A 14,575-nucleotide genomic window follows, 5' to 3' on the forward strand; every position below is an offset into this window, starting at 1 on the left:
CGATCATATGTTCTCAGAAGCTTAAAAGTACAATGCCTTGATCAGCATTCTTACCCTCCAGATGAGAAAGCAACACCCTTTCCTGGCTGAGCAACAAGGTCAAATACATCAGGTAATTTTACCTGGCTCCTTTTCAAGATGGTATTTTTTTTGTTTAATGCTGGGTGCAAAGAGAGGACTAGTTTATGGCCACCAAGTTGCTCTGGCCTACAACTCCCATGATCCCTCACCACTGGCTATGCAGACTAGGGCTGACAGGAGTTGTAGGCAAAAACATCTGGAGACTACAAGTTGTCCACTCTCAATTTGAAGGATGGTTCCTAGTCCACCAGTCAAATGGTTCTGTGCAGCTGTTCCATCTTTCCCTACTTAATACTTCAAGGAATAAGTGGATCTCCTCCTTCCCTGTCTGCAATTCTTTCCCCACTGCTGTGATACATACTGCATATAAACCTGGACCTCTCCATTATACTAATGAAGTGGATTGCCATCCCCAAAAAACCTCCTAAGATTAACTCTTTTAACTCTAAGCGCCACCAAGGTCTTTGGTGCTCCTACTGCAGATTGCCCACCCTCTGAAGCACACTGCTCCACTGCTGAACAACTTGAACCACCTGGAAACTTCACAAAGTTCAGTCAAAATTTGCTTTCTTCACATTGGAAAACGCTGGTGTGGCACAAAGAACGAATGTGCCCTATTCCTGAGGGAACCACCCTACTGTGTTTAGGCAGAAAAGGTCCCAGACCGAATTTCTCCTTCCACCTCTCCCAAAGTGATGTGATCTCCAAATTTCCCACCATCCTTCTCACCCTGCCAAAGCTGGGGTGGGGGACCTGGCGGCCCAGGGGCCACAGCCGGCCCTGAACCTGATGTGATGCAGATGGGAGGAGCCCAGAGAGAGAAAGAGAGAAGGTGAGAGGGAGGGAAATGGGCAGAGCGATGGAAGGACTGAGGGAAGTCTCTGGTGAGCAAGCAGCCCAAGCCTTTGGCAAGGGATGGAAAACTGGTGGGTGGGGGGGCAATAAGCCAAAAAGGATAGAGTGACAGACGGACCAGTGGAAAGTCCTCGGGAAGTGAACAGGAAAGACCTCTGACAAAAGCAGTCGGTCTTTCCCAGAGCTCCTGCTGGGCTGGGAGGAAGCAGGAGCGGAGGGTTGGAGGGAGGGAGAGCATGAGAGAGAAGGGTGTGCCCAAGTGAGGGGAAAGGGACAGAGAGGGCCAGTTCACAGGGAAAGCAAGCTGGGACAGAGAGGGCCAGGGAAAGCAAGCTGTGGTGGCCTGCTTCACCCAGCACCCACACGGCCACGTGCCAAGGGTCAGCCTAACTATCCTCAGCAGCATGGCTTTGTGTAACAAGCCACCCAGAACCCATAGGCTGCTGCAGGCTCATTCACCACCCTGAGATTGTGCAAACCGGATCAGAGAAAACAGGCTGGCAAGGTGGCTCCGGTCACCTCTGGCACTTGGCCTGCCAGTGAGGTCAGGCTTGCTACCCCCCTGAGGATGTGGCCACAGACCAACAGAGAAGGAAGAGGAACCCACTGGAGTTCTAACGAAGAGAAGACAAAATGCCAGAAGAGAGCCAGACGAATGATGGTTCCTTACTGTGGGAGAGGAAGTAGCCATGCTCAACATCCACGTGTTTCTTCTAATGACATACATGAGCACTCATGCGATGAAGCAGAACAGCGTGAAGCCTAGAAAGAGCTTTGAACCAGCCAGAACTGTTCAGTGATGGGGACGGGGATTGCTAAACAGCTTCTGCCTGATCTCACAACAATGGAGGAGGAGCAAGCTGAAAAAAGACCTGCAGTTGTCCAGCTATTTCCAACTACACCGCTAGTCCTGCTCATTCGGCAAGAGAAAGAACAGGCTGGAAAAAGGCCGTACGTACCCTTGCAGTGGAGCCTTGTTTCTCAAACCAGGCAACCCACAAAAAAGCGAAAAAAGCCTCTTCCTCGTGTCTCTGGAAGTCCCATCCTCTCAGCCAGACCATCTAGTGAGCTGTGTGCACTTGAGACAGATGAATTCCACGTCCACGTCCCTCTCTTTCTGATTGTGCTGCTTCCATTTCCCACCACGCACTCCCCAAGAGAAGGCCGGTGCTCTCCAAAGGCACTGGACAACAATTCCCATCAGCCCCTGCTGACCTAGGGGAAGTTTGACTCAGATAACCTTTGCACAGTCCCCTAAAATAAGCGACTCATGGCAAGAACGCTGGGACAAGTCTGCTCTAACTTGCTTAGGCTTCTCAGTCCAGCCCCACGTGGCTCCCCAGAGGACCACCCTTTCCCCCAACCATCAGTCACCTAGTGGTGGTCCAGCTTTCCCAGGGTTTTCTCCTGCTCCCCCCAATTCTAAATCTGAAGGGCCCCTCTTAAAGGCTCGGTTCCTGGCAGTGAGAGCATTAAGCTAAAATAACCTGGTATTTCAGTCCCACAGCCACTGGAATGCAGCCTCCACCCAAGGTTGTCTCCAAAACTGAACTTGCCTCCAAAATTGAATTCAGCCCCCAGGATGAAAGAGACTAGATACACCTGGGTCGAGATGCTGCAGGCGGTGTGTTGGATTTTGCAAGAGACAAATGGAGCTTCCCTTCTGGAAACCACCTCAGCATGGGGCCGTTCCCCTTGGCCTTGCTCACAAGTAGGCTTTTATGCACAAGGACCCTTTACTCCTCAGGCATGCCCGTCTGCATTTGGTATCCATGGCATCCCAATCATTCCCCGGCCACTGAATGCATGGAGGCAGCAACAGTATCTCAGGGGAAGGGTCACCAGCCAGCCATTTCCCCAAAGGCCAAGACTTCCTGGGCCTGCCTCAAGGCTAGATCTGGCTTGCTTCTAGTGGGTGGACGCTATCCCACTATTTGAAAAATCAAAGCTCCTTCAAATCCCTCAAACTCATCTGGTCTAGAATGCAAGCGGGAAGCGCGACTGAAGGGGTCCTTGAGCTGCGTTGTCTTCCTTTTTGCCCATCCAGCGCTCGCAACTCAAAGCACGAGTATTCAACATAAATGCATTCAAAGAAGTGGAAGGTGGAAGTAGCAGTGGGGGGAATTTTGTGGAAACTCTGTGGTGTGTTAACCAAGTTCTCTCAAAGAAAGAGAAATAGCAGCTGTTCCCCGAAGCATCTTGAAGTCAAGGGCAAAACTAATCCTCCACCAGGCAAGACAAATTTGTCCTAGATCCTCTTTCACTCAGAGGTGGAGACATGTTAAGAGTATTTTGGTTTCATTCCACTGAAATTAGAACTCTTCTGATGAATACAGTGGAGGAGCTGGGGTGGGGGCGGTGGTAAACACTTTGGGGTGCAGCTGAAGTCCCGAACCTTTTTGGGTCAGGGAAGTTGAAGGGAATGTTGTGGGAGCTTTCACAAAATGGTTGCCTTACAGTGTGCAAGGGGAGTCACAAAACATTAATTTCCAGAAGGAAATTTGGTGAGACTAACATAACAGTCATGTGGTCAGAAGGCTAAGTTCAAGAAGAACAGAGATCTGAATTCCAAAACCCAACCCCTCTTCTGAACCCACATAATGACAGTGATGGGGACCAGAACTTCACTTTGCCAGCCTCCCTATTAAAACTGTGGTTGTTATTCATCTGTAGTAGCTATAGTACAGTCTTCAGAAAGTAAAATAAGTCTGGTAGACATTGGCATCGAACAAAGATGTTAAATTCACAGAAATTGGGTCTTTTTGCACAGACGGAATCTTGGGGGCAGCATCCATTCCCCCATGGACGGAGATGGCACAGGATGTAGGGATGCCATTGCAGGTAAGAGGAGGCCCTGTCTGGGGCTGAGGATGCCCTGCAACAAGGGCGCCTGCAAGTGGACTGCCAGAATTTCCCAGCGGGAACACGACTTGCTTCTGGCCTCGGGCCATCATGGTGCCGATCTTTTATTTATTCACTGCTTTTCTGCACTGCCCAGTAGCTGACACTTTCGCTACTGTATTCTTGTTACTTATATCCTGGCCACCTCACATGTGATCTGGGGGCCAGTTACAACAACAAACACAACTGAAAGACAGAGATATGCAACAATTACCTGCTGAAAAAGGCAAGGGAGCAGCTAGAGCTGAAAGCTGTGCCCTAAGAGACAGCTGGAGCTTGGAGGGAGGAGAACTCCAAAACTGGGGTGCTGCCACTGAGAAGACCCTCCAGTGAGTTAAGTTCACACCTGTAAGGGCTGGTGGCAGCTGGGACAGGCAGAATGCCGGGACCAGGGTCCTGGTGGAAGGCCAGGTCCTGCAGCTTAGTAGGGCTAGAGGCTGGTGGCACAGTCAGCAGCCCAGGGTCAAGGCCGAGGCAGCAGGCAGCCCAGTATTATACAAGTGAGAGAGGGAACACGGTCCAGAAACAGTCCAGTGGTCTGATGCCAGGGAAACAGTCATGTAAGGGAGGTCCAGACAAGAGTGGGATGCAGCAAGGCAGGAACGAGGTTCAAGGCATGGTGAAGCAGAGAGAGAGTCCTGACGGCTGCTTGCATTGCTGTGGCAAAGAAGAGCAGTGCCAGGAAGCCTTTTATGCCGGCCTTCAGGACCTCCATCCGCACTGCATAATTGCTCTTCCGTCACTCCCTGCAAGCGCCTGCAAGGGTGCTCATGCTTCTGCAGGCACTCACAGGGCCACTCAGACCCTGATCCTGACGATGCCGGCCATCTCAGGCATCCTCAGAAGAGCCTCCTCGGCTGAGCTCAAGCCCCAGGCTGGACTGCAGGAGGAAAAGGATCCGCGTCAGAGCAGCTCGGGGTGCTGCGACTGGAGAGCAGAAACGAGCACACAGAGGATGGAGGCCAAGGGACAGCTGTGCTACCTGTGTCTCGGGCCCAGCGAGTCAAGAGAGAAACTCACCTGGAGAAGGAGCGGCTGCATGCAGTCTGCTTCCCCCTCTCTGCTAGTAACAACACCCTGTTTCAACCGACAGTTGTGGTGGGATGGCGGAAGGAAGGGGAAGGGATGCTCCAGTCCAGCCTCTGGCCTAGGAACACCAGCCCAGCCCGCAGAGCATTGAAATGCCTGCTCGTAGCGCCCTGCTTTGCTCCAGCCATGAAATGACCCTCCCTCCTCTTGCTTTTCCTCGTGTGCAGCTCATCATTTTAGTGCATAAGCCTAACAGAAGGGCTCCCCTCTCCTTTTTCACTGATGTGACCCTGCTTGGGAGGGGTAAAACTATAGCAAGTAAATAACCATTTCCTTTAGTATTGTCACCTTGACCGATGCAGAATGTTACACAAAAGCTCTTTGCAACACGCCTGTTGGCATAAATGGCTGTTGCGTTCTGCGCTAGAGGAAGGTTCTGCACCGCCTCCAAGGCCAGCCCCCAATGCAACGAGCTGCAGTAATCTAACCAGGGGGCAGGGGCCAGATTCCAGCACTTTCTAAGCATGCCTATTATTACCAATTCTGCATCCTCACACCTGGGCTCTCAAGACTGGCTGCAACAATTAAGGTGCCTCCGGGAAATGAACTCTTTCTGGTTTTTCCTCTGTACAGCAGATCCTATCAGCACCTCACAGACTGTAATGTTAGCAGAATTTATCATCGTGGCTGCAGCCTTAAAATTACTGCTTTTCACAGTAATCTTGGCTGGGAAACTGGTGGGCAAGAGAGAAGGCTGGGACCCCATGAACTCTGTCCATATATTTTTAGTTTGCACTTGCCATGATTATCGATCCTGGCCACAGAGCTTCGCAACTGCAAAATCCTCCATCTGTAAAGTCTAGCTTTTGCAACAGTTCTCCATGCAGAAACAGCTGTTTCGTGAGCTGGGCAGATTCGAAAGTTTACACTAATTGTGATTCCAGGGGTTAGTTTATAACCTTGGCTAATCCAGAGGAGTTTATATAAGACATGAGCAATGAAATAGGGGTCATTCACACAATTTATATTGTTTGCCACATATAGAGTTTACTTTAAGAAAAGCAGAGATGAAGGGCGATTTCCTTACAGCAAAGGTTCTCAAAGCGCTTTTAATAAGCAAAGCACTGCACTTTTTTTTTTTTTTTAACAGGGCTCTCTCTCTTTTTTCTCCCTTGCAATCTTGTGTGGTCAGTTATTTCCATCCACATTTGCAGATGGGGAATTGTGGTCCATGGCCAAACAGGGATTTGAACCATCTCTTTCTCCAGATCAGCAGAACCACAAAGAGCGAAAGCTTCTTTGGAGAACAGTCCATTTTCCCTAATCCTAATATATATTGTCTCTATAAACATATGAGTAAAATCTGCTTTTTCACAAATCTCTTTGCATATGACTTGAAGCTTACCAATGCAAGGTTTCAAGCAGTACATAGATCTTGGGGACAATCTGCCCATTAATGGAGGTCCTTTTGGTGTTCCGTTGCATTTTTAGGTTTATTAGAACAATATATCAACAAGTCCTTCTAAATTTCTGCTGCTGTGAGTCGTGTCTAGTCTTTCCTGAGCTGTTGATTACACAAAGCCATTTGCTGGTGTGTTTTTTTCTTGAAAAAGGGACCGGTAATACTGTATTCCTGCGCAGAAAAAACATGTTGTCAAAGATTAAATGGGGGCTTCAGGGTTCTCGCAGAACCACCCAAATTAATTGTCTAAGGGAAATGACTTCGCCAAACGTTTCTGTATTCAAGATGCCAAGAACAGCACTGGGCTTTGCACAAATATTTTCCCCGCTGAAAATGAAACGTCATCTCAGAAGAATAAACACGGCAAGACCATCGTCATGATAGGAAGGGTTACCGGAGTGTCTTTTACCCACAGCCCACCTCTCCAGCGGGATGCCCATTTAGCCTCCTCTCTGCAGGCCAAACTGGAGATAATGTCAGCAAAGGTATGTGCCCAACACTGCCTCTCTGAAGATAAGGAGGATTGTGAGCCGCTGAGCCCTTCCTGCACAGACTGATTGTCCCCTGCAAGTATCTCCCAGGCCATATTTCTTCAAAATGGCCTCATGACTCGTTTTGCAGCCCGGTTTGGAGAGGGAGGATTCAGAACTGCCTGGGTGGGCGCCCTCTGTGGGGAAGAATGCGCAGCCAGCAGGCAGTTCAGGGCTCCACCCTCCTCAGCCCCTGTTGGTGTGACAAAGGAAATAGCAGGCTGAGAGCTCTGTGTTTCCTTCAGAGCCTCGGAGGTACACCAGAGGGGAATGTGGGCACTCGCTTCAGCTCGTTTCGGAACAGGACTGACCCAGAGTGCACCTTCTGGACTGCACACAGACTCCGATGTGATCTGCAGCTCAAGGATCACACACTGCAGAGCTGGTACGCACTGCAGTTTTTTGCCAGTCCAAAAATGTTCAAAAGCATGCGTGCCCCTAAAAGGTGCACACAACATGTACACCTTGGACCAATGAACACAAATATGTCTTGAGTCATGGAAGAAGCATGCGTACGTTTCGAACACGAACCTCGTGCTGGCAAAAATACTCAGAGTTTTTCATAGGAAACCAGTTCACAACCTGGAAAGGGCTCGTGTCAGAAGGTGCCCTGAGGCGGAACTTGGTTCTGCCCATCTGCTCATCCTACTTCGCCATCAGCAGAGAAGAAACCGCTGCCACGGATGGAGTGCAGCCATGCCTTTCCCACCCTGCCACCGCTGCTCTGCAGGAGAGAAAGTGGCTCTCCTTCCAAACTGCATGCATGCAGACCATCGTTACGGCACATCAACATACCCTTTGTGAGCCCATAAACAGACATGCCACTGCTTTGGTGAGGGCTGGCAAAGGCGGGTACAAAGCACGTGCGCCTGCCCACTCCACTTCTACGGCAGATGTTTGCACCCTCTGGTGCCCCACTTGGTTTCCAGGGATGGGGAGGAGGGATGCAAGATCCCCTCGGCCACCTGCCGGACCACTCGCTTGCCCGCGTGGAATTCCATGCATTCTCTTCCATGCAGCCGCTCCTCCTGCCTGGCCATCCGGCAAGTGCTTGAATCAGGAAAGGAGCCTCCTTTTCTGCTGGAATCCCCTGCCCCCAAGAACCAGCTGTGCCAGATGCTGTACACTTGTGGCACACGCAACCGGTGGGAGGGTTGTCACTTTCTGGAACCTGCTCCCCTCTCTGTCCCCCTTCTCTTTTTCTCCAGGCCCGTCAGAGAGAAAGAAACAGGCTGTTACTGCCAGAAGGAGAGCTGATCGATTGCAGAGGGCTCCCGTCTCCTGGTTCCATCGCTCTGTTTCAGCTTTCTACCTCCACCCCCATATTGCTGCTTCCGTACGTCTTCTCTCCCTCCTGCCCCCTCTGGCCTGAATGGAGTTAGGCTGTGGACCACAGGTTGCCCACCCCGGTTGAAATACAAGGGGTGCAGGAACAGGAGACAGGAAACAAAGAACTCACAAAGGCATCCTTGCAAAGGACACGCTGCCCTTTCTTGATAGGCAGGCAGGGTGGGAATCAAAGGATTAGATAAATAAAATTAAAAAACTCTTCCCATCAGACTGTCAGTTTCATCTGACAACCAAACAAGGGGAGAGGGAGCAGGTGTGCTGCCAGGAAACCCTCAGAGCACAAACATGGAACCTTTCAGCCCCGGGAGCGAATTCCGTTTGGGAGAAGCGCTTAAGGGCGCATTCTAGTGGAGGGCCAAAGGTGAGGGGGGCAGGCCCCAAATAATGAACATGCCAGCCCATTGTAGCTTAAAGCTCTGACAGCAACAGCTAAACCTTGCGAGAAGCATTCCAGCCCTTCAGAAAAGGCACGAAAGTTAGGAAGCCGCAAAGCGTTGGGGGCTGCGGGGAGTGACGGGGCCAGGGAAGGAGGACTTGGCTACCCAGGGGGCCCAGTACCCACCCCACTGTGAGGAGTCAAGCGGGAAAGCAGAGGTGCCGAGAGCCACTCCCAGAAGTAGAGGAAGGGTGGACTCTCTGGATGGGCCACGTGAGCCGCCCTCCACGTGAAGAGCACGAGCTGGTGACACGCTGGAGGTGGCTTTCACCCTGAGCTTTGTACTGCTTCTAGGATTGGACCTTCACCAGAGCTGGCAAGAAATGAGAACTGATCGGCGGCATTGCGGCAGAATGCAGAAAGCAGAAGAGGGTCAACTGACCTGAACTTCTGCTTTTGGAACGGCTGCCGCAACGTACAGAGCGGGACGCAGGCCGCTTGAGCGTGCAGGCCACACGTGGTGCAGCCATCCTGCCCCTCTGCTCCGCCTCGGAACCGTGGAGGGCCAGCCTGCCTGAAGCGCCCCCTTCCAGCCCTCCTGCAGCGGGAAAGGGCATTGGTTTGCCTTCTCCAGGCAGGGGCATTTGACACAGGGGTGCTTTCCACCACATAATCCCCATGCTTTCCAAGATGGTACAGCTGCATGGAGGACTGTACCACCCGAGCTCACAAATCACCCTGTACAGGAGAACCTCAGACCCAGGGGGCAAATCCACCCCACCAGGGGTCCCAAACTAGCCCTTCCATGTTCCTTAAACAGCGAAGCCCCTTCCTCTTCAAATGCTCTTTCCCCCCCTTCAGTCTGCTGGTGAAACAGAGGACCTGGTAGGAAGGCCTCTCAGTTTCACTGGTGTCTTATCAATTTCTTTTTTTTGTCATCCGTTGATGACTGCCACGCGCTCTCACATGCAAACACACGGAGAGACGTTTCTGCAGGGAAAAAGTTGTGTTCTAATTATAACCCCGGCAGTCCAAAACTGATTAAATATATGTTATCCCTTCCCACACATCCTATCGCACCAAAGTACCGAGAAGTCGCCCTTCCACCATTCCTGTCAGTTCGGTAACGGAGAAATCCTTTGCTGAACCAGGTTTCCAGCATCGGTTTTGCAAAGCTTCCCAATCTATGAAACATTTTATGGTGCTTGCACATTCTCAGAAGACTGTGCAAGGTAGGATGAGGTGGCTGATCATGACTTATCCAACGCAAGGCCTACCTGGGGATTTAATTTTGCACTCCACGACTTCTATAAGCAAACACGGCCACTTGTTTCTGCAGTTTTGGAATGGAAGGGGCATCCTGCAAACATCTTGCCAGTCAAGTTACAATGTGTACACAATTTGTGGGTCATTCATACTGCTATGCCAATTCAATATTCAGTATGGGTCCCAAAGATAAAATAATTCAAGATAATAAATAGATCAGCGTATTTATAGTAGCAAAGGTATCTACTCCAGATATCCCATACTGCCATGTACTGCATACTATTTGCAACACATTTTTGTCCCATTTTCCCTTCTAATTTGCTACTTTTCTAGGTCCCTAAAGTGCATTGAGAAAGGCAGCAAAAGTCTGCCTTTCGCAGCAGCGGTTCATGGATCATGACTGCAACATTATCGTATTACTCTTGTTATTGTTGGGGTTTCAAAATGTTGCCAAATGTTCACTTTGGAACTCTTGTGCTTTTAGCTTTGGTTGAAACAACTGAAATATATTAAATGACAAGGTTTTGTATTAAACACGATGTACTTCAGTCCCTGATTCTGTAAAACCACTTAAAGCTGTCTTTCGGTATGACAAGTGGTTTATCATTTGATATCTGTTATTATTATTGTTAGTATCATAAATTATTATGCGTTACATCACGGAGTTAGGTATGAATGCACAGAATTTTCATTTCTAGAAACACGTCAACTGCCTTTCTGAATCAAGATAAGTTTCCACGGACTTATAGACAAGCAATCTTGGGCATGCATCTTCCATTTTCTACATTAGTTCTCTTTGTTCAAAGATGATAAGATTCTTGGAAACCAACTGCTACAGCCCTCGGTCTGTTGGATGCATGGACTGAACATAAATGATCAAGTACCACACTTCTGCTCCCAGAGTCTTCCCAGTGCAAGACTGTGCCCAGAGCCAAATTCTGTCCCTATTTGTGTCTTACTGGCTTTTCTAGGGAACAACTGCAATTCTAAGGCAAGGAGTGAAGGTTGGCTTCTAAGCAATAATTTTGCAATATTCTCCTTATCTCTCAACCGTTTCAGCTTTCAGAGAAGCCAATGAAAGTGTCCTCCAGTGACAGCAATTCTCAGAAGTCAACCACCAGCGCATACAGTTCAGGGCTGCAAACAGCCCTGGTTTAGATTCTCATGTGAACCTGGAGAATTGCTGCTAGAGGCAATTCCACCTGTGTTGAGCTCTGTTTCAGGGGCAGGTCATTAGAGATATGCAAAAAGAGGCACCAAAATTCCTGCCTAGCTACCTCCAAGCAATGAATTCTATGCTAGCTACCTCCAAGCAATGAATTCTATGCTAGCTACCTCCAAGCAATGAATTAGGCTGCAATTTATTTACCCAGAGAAAGCACTTCTTACTGAAGAGCCATGGACAATACCAGGGAGACAAGGGATTCCATGCAGGCAACAATGACAGCTGCAGGAAAAGGAAAAAGTTTCTCCGCTCTTCCTCTGCTGGCTGCTTGGGTTCCACACTGGCCATGAAGGACAGGGCTTCCTCTCCTCCATGGCTAGCATGATGTTGGAGAAAGGAAAGAAGAGTTCTTTCGCTTCTCTGCCCATCCCCTTGATATTTTTACTTGCCCGCAAAGAGATTTCTCCTGTGTGTTTCCCTGCTGGCCAGTGAGGAGGGGGCTGCCGTGGCCAGCATGAAACTATAGGCCACAAGGATACTAGTTCAAAGGACACGGAGACAGGTGACATTCGCAGCCTGCGATGCATTCCATTGACAAGGCCGCTGGTGTGCCACTGTTTGAACAGAGCGCTGTCCTCAACGGACCGTTGGTCCAATCCAGCATGACCCTTCTTAGGTTCTCTTTGTCAGACTCTGCTCAGCATGGCCAGCCCTACCATGAGGCAAACTGCAACCACTGCCTCAGCCAGCAGATGGTGTGGCAAGGGGGACAGCAGCCCCAAGACGCTCATCTCTGCGGCAGGAAGGCGCTCCTCCAGGTAACCCACCCTCTGGACCAGAAGTTAGCCTCAGGTGAGGAGCAGGGGAGGGAGTGGATGTCCCATCCCCAGCACTCAGGTGAGATCCCATTGGCAGCTGGGATGGTGGAGACCGTCTTCGGCCTTGCTTCAGGCCGCAACAGGCCCTGGGATGACCAGGATCTCTGGTTGCTCTCCAGCTTCGCTCCCTGGTCCTCTGAACTGAGGTGCCAGGACATCACCTGGGACACCTTGCAGGCAGAACTGTCCACTGAGCTGTGGTCCCACCCGTGTGCTGGACATCTTACAGAGCATGTGGATGACTCTTGGGAAGCCACAGAAACAAGGCCCCACAAAGAAAGCAGGACTTAATTCCTGGTCCACATCTGCTGGGTGTCTGATGGTTTCAACAGTTAAGGGTCACCATCACTGCCAATCACATGGTGTAAACAGTTGATGGACACTGAGATCTATGTCTGCAGGCTGCACACAGCTACCTCACAATCAACACCACCACCACCATCCTATCCTAGCCTTTTTCCTCTCGCAAAGAACCCAGGACGGCTTTCATAGTCCACTCCCTCTCCATTTCATCCTTACAACGACCCTGTAAGGAAGGCTAGACTGGGAGTGGACCCACCAGTGGGGACTAGAACCTGCCTCAGTTCCCATCCAACCCTCCAGCCTGTGACCTGCTCCCGTGTTCTGTGCTCCAGAAGGTTTGTTTGGGCCTGTCATGCCCCAGACCAGGCCCATGGATGTCCATGTCAGCGCTGAAATAAAAACCAAAGGCACCACAGAATGCTATTTATACGCAGCTCCCTGGAGACAAGTTGTATTGGTTATTTAAAGTTAGGGGCGGGGAAATACCAACTGAGCAAAACAAGGAAATAGATGCAGGATCATAAAGAATGGATGAGATAAAAGGAATGATGCGTAGCGAGAAAGAAGGTCCATGCTCAGAGTCTGCCCTTTCAAAAGCACGGTGGGGCACTTCCCGGGGGCATTCATCTCACAATCCCCCTGCCTTGTCCCTGGAATCGCACCAGGGGTTGTGTCCCCTGTGCGAACCTCTTGGGATTCCCACACCCACGTCTTCTTCCCTGCAGAAAATGGCTTGTTGCGCCAGGATCCTGGGCGTCTGCAAGCATCCTGGGTTGCATCCAGGGCAGTCCACATGGCCAGGAGGGAGCAATGCAGGCCAGGGGTGCAGCCTGGGAGTGTGCTGGTGGCACTGCAGAGTCACCCCACCTCCTCGCCTGCACACTCGCACCCCGGCACTGTGCAAATGCAGCACAAATGCCGTGTGCGAGGGATCTCCACCCAGCAGATTTATAGCCCTGGTGAGGACAGACCGGACAAACCGGGAGGAGAGGCACAGCAGGCTGGATGAAGGACGGACACGACGAGACGGAGGCGCAGGGTTCAGCCAGGTACAAGGAAGGTCATTCTCCCCCCTCTCCAACCCCCATGCACGATAAGATCCGGTAATTTTAGACACCACGGCCCTGTGTGCCCTCCCTCTTCAGACGGTGAAGGAATGATTTCACTGACTTCAAAACGTGCTAAGTCAGACCAGTCGGGGACCATCTTGCCCTTTCCTTAGTGGGCCCCAAGCCTCTGTCCTCAAGTCCCACCCTGACAAGCCAATTGCTTCGGCTTCTGTCCAAACCCGAACTCAGTAGCTGGCAGAGGGCTTGAAAATATGTTTCGATATGTTATTGAAATATGTTAAAAAACACGCACACAAACTAACAATGCAACCCTCTATCTCTCTTTTAGACAGAAAAAAGTCCAAGCGTTCCCAGCCTACAGACTTTTTTCTGCCTACAAAGGCACCCTATAATATTTGGAGGAAGGTGTAGGAAAACAGAGGACTGTTTACAATCTGAGAAATTCCGGCCATGACACAAAGGTTGGACCTGAGCCCTGATCTGGTTTTGACCCTGCTCTGAACTTTCTCGGGAAGGGAATGTTTTCATTTTTCTCCCCATTGCCAAGTGCTGAGGACCCAGATGTGCCACACGGGGCTCAAGGCAACCCCCCCCCCCAGCTCGGGTCGGGGACTCGGAGGGTCCCCAGCTGCGCCAAGCGCCTCGCGCCTCCAGAACACGCACGCCAAGCCCGCTGGTGCGGCGCTCGTCTTTGGGGTGGGTTTGTTGTGGCTCGTTTGTTTTTGTTTTGCTGCTGCTGCTGCGGCTTTCTCATCTAGAGGACGAGAAGTTATTTGCAAAGTCACCCGACGTGAGAGGCGAAGCATTCGGATTTCGGTTGCAAAAGGCACGCACAATAACTGAAACAGAAAATGTGGTCTCTCCAAACACACACTCGCGAAACCCAAGCGCGGGTTGCATAATAGCCGCCGTTCCAGCACGCAACTCGGGGAGACGCGGCGGGGGACCCAACGGGCAAAAGGCACGGGGCGGGCGGCGCGCGGGAAGGGGCCCCTCGCGCGAAGCCCCCGAGCGCCTCGTCCCTCCGCGAGCGCCGCATACCAGGGGCGCGAACCACGCGTCCGAGCGCTCCGACGAGCCCCGGAGACGCGCGTTTCGCCCGGCGCCGCGGCGCGCGCGCCGCCGCGCATCCCCGCCAGCTCTCCGCAGTGCCGGGCATGTGCGGCGGGGCGCCCGCCGCGAGCCGCGACCCTCCCCGCGGGGACGCACGACCCGTGCAGGGGCGCGGGGCAGGGGCAGGGGGTCGGGGACGCCGCGCCGCGCCGCTCGACTCACGTATCTCTTGAGCTTCTTCTCCGGGGGCGACTTG

The 14,575-nt window shown here is 51.4% G+C and overlaps 1 protein-coding gene across 1 annotated transcript in view; it reads right to left on the reverse strand.

Annotated features, from left to right (window-relative positions):
* The window catches only part of GAB3 (GRB2 associated binding protein 3), a 65,868-nt gene extending 51,299 nt beyond the window's left edge, over positions 1-14,569 (reverse strand). Inside the window, exon 1 of the mRNA XM_044427148.1 lies at positions 14,542-14,569. The gene's annotated coding sequence lies outside the window, so the exon portion shown is untranslated. The remainder of the gene's footprint in view (positions 1-14,541) is intronic.
* Positions 14,570-14,575: the final 6 nt, after the last annotated feature.

This window comes from Varanus komodoensis, unplaced genomic scaffold, assembly GCF_004798865.1.
Source record: "Varanus komodoensis strain SLA01 unplaced genomic scaffold, ASM479886v1 scaffold18_3, whole genome shotgun sequence".
Taxonomy (NCBI): domain Eukaryota; kingdom Metazoa; phylum Chordata; class Lepidosauria; order Squamata; family Varanidae; genus Varanus; species Varanus komodoensis.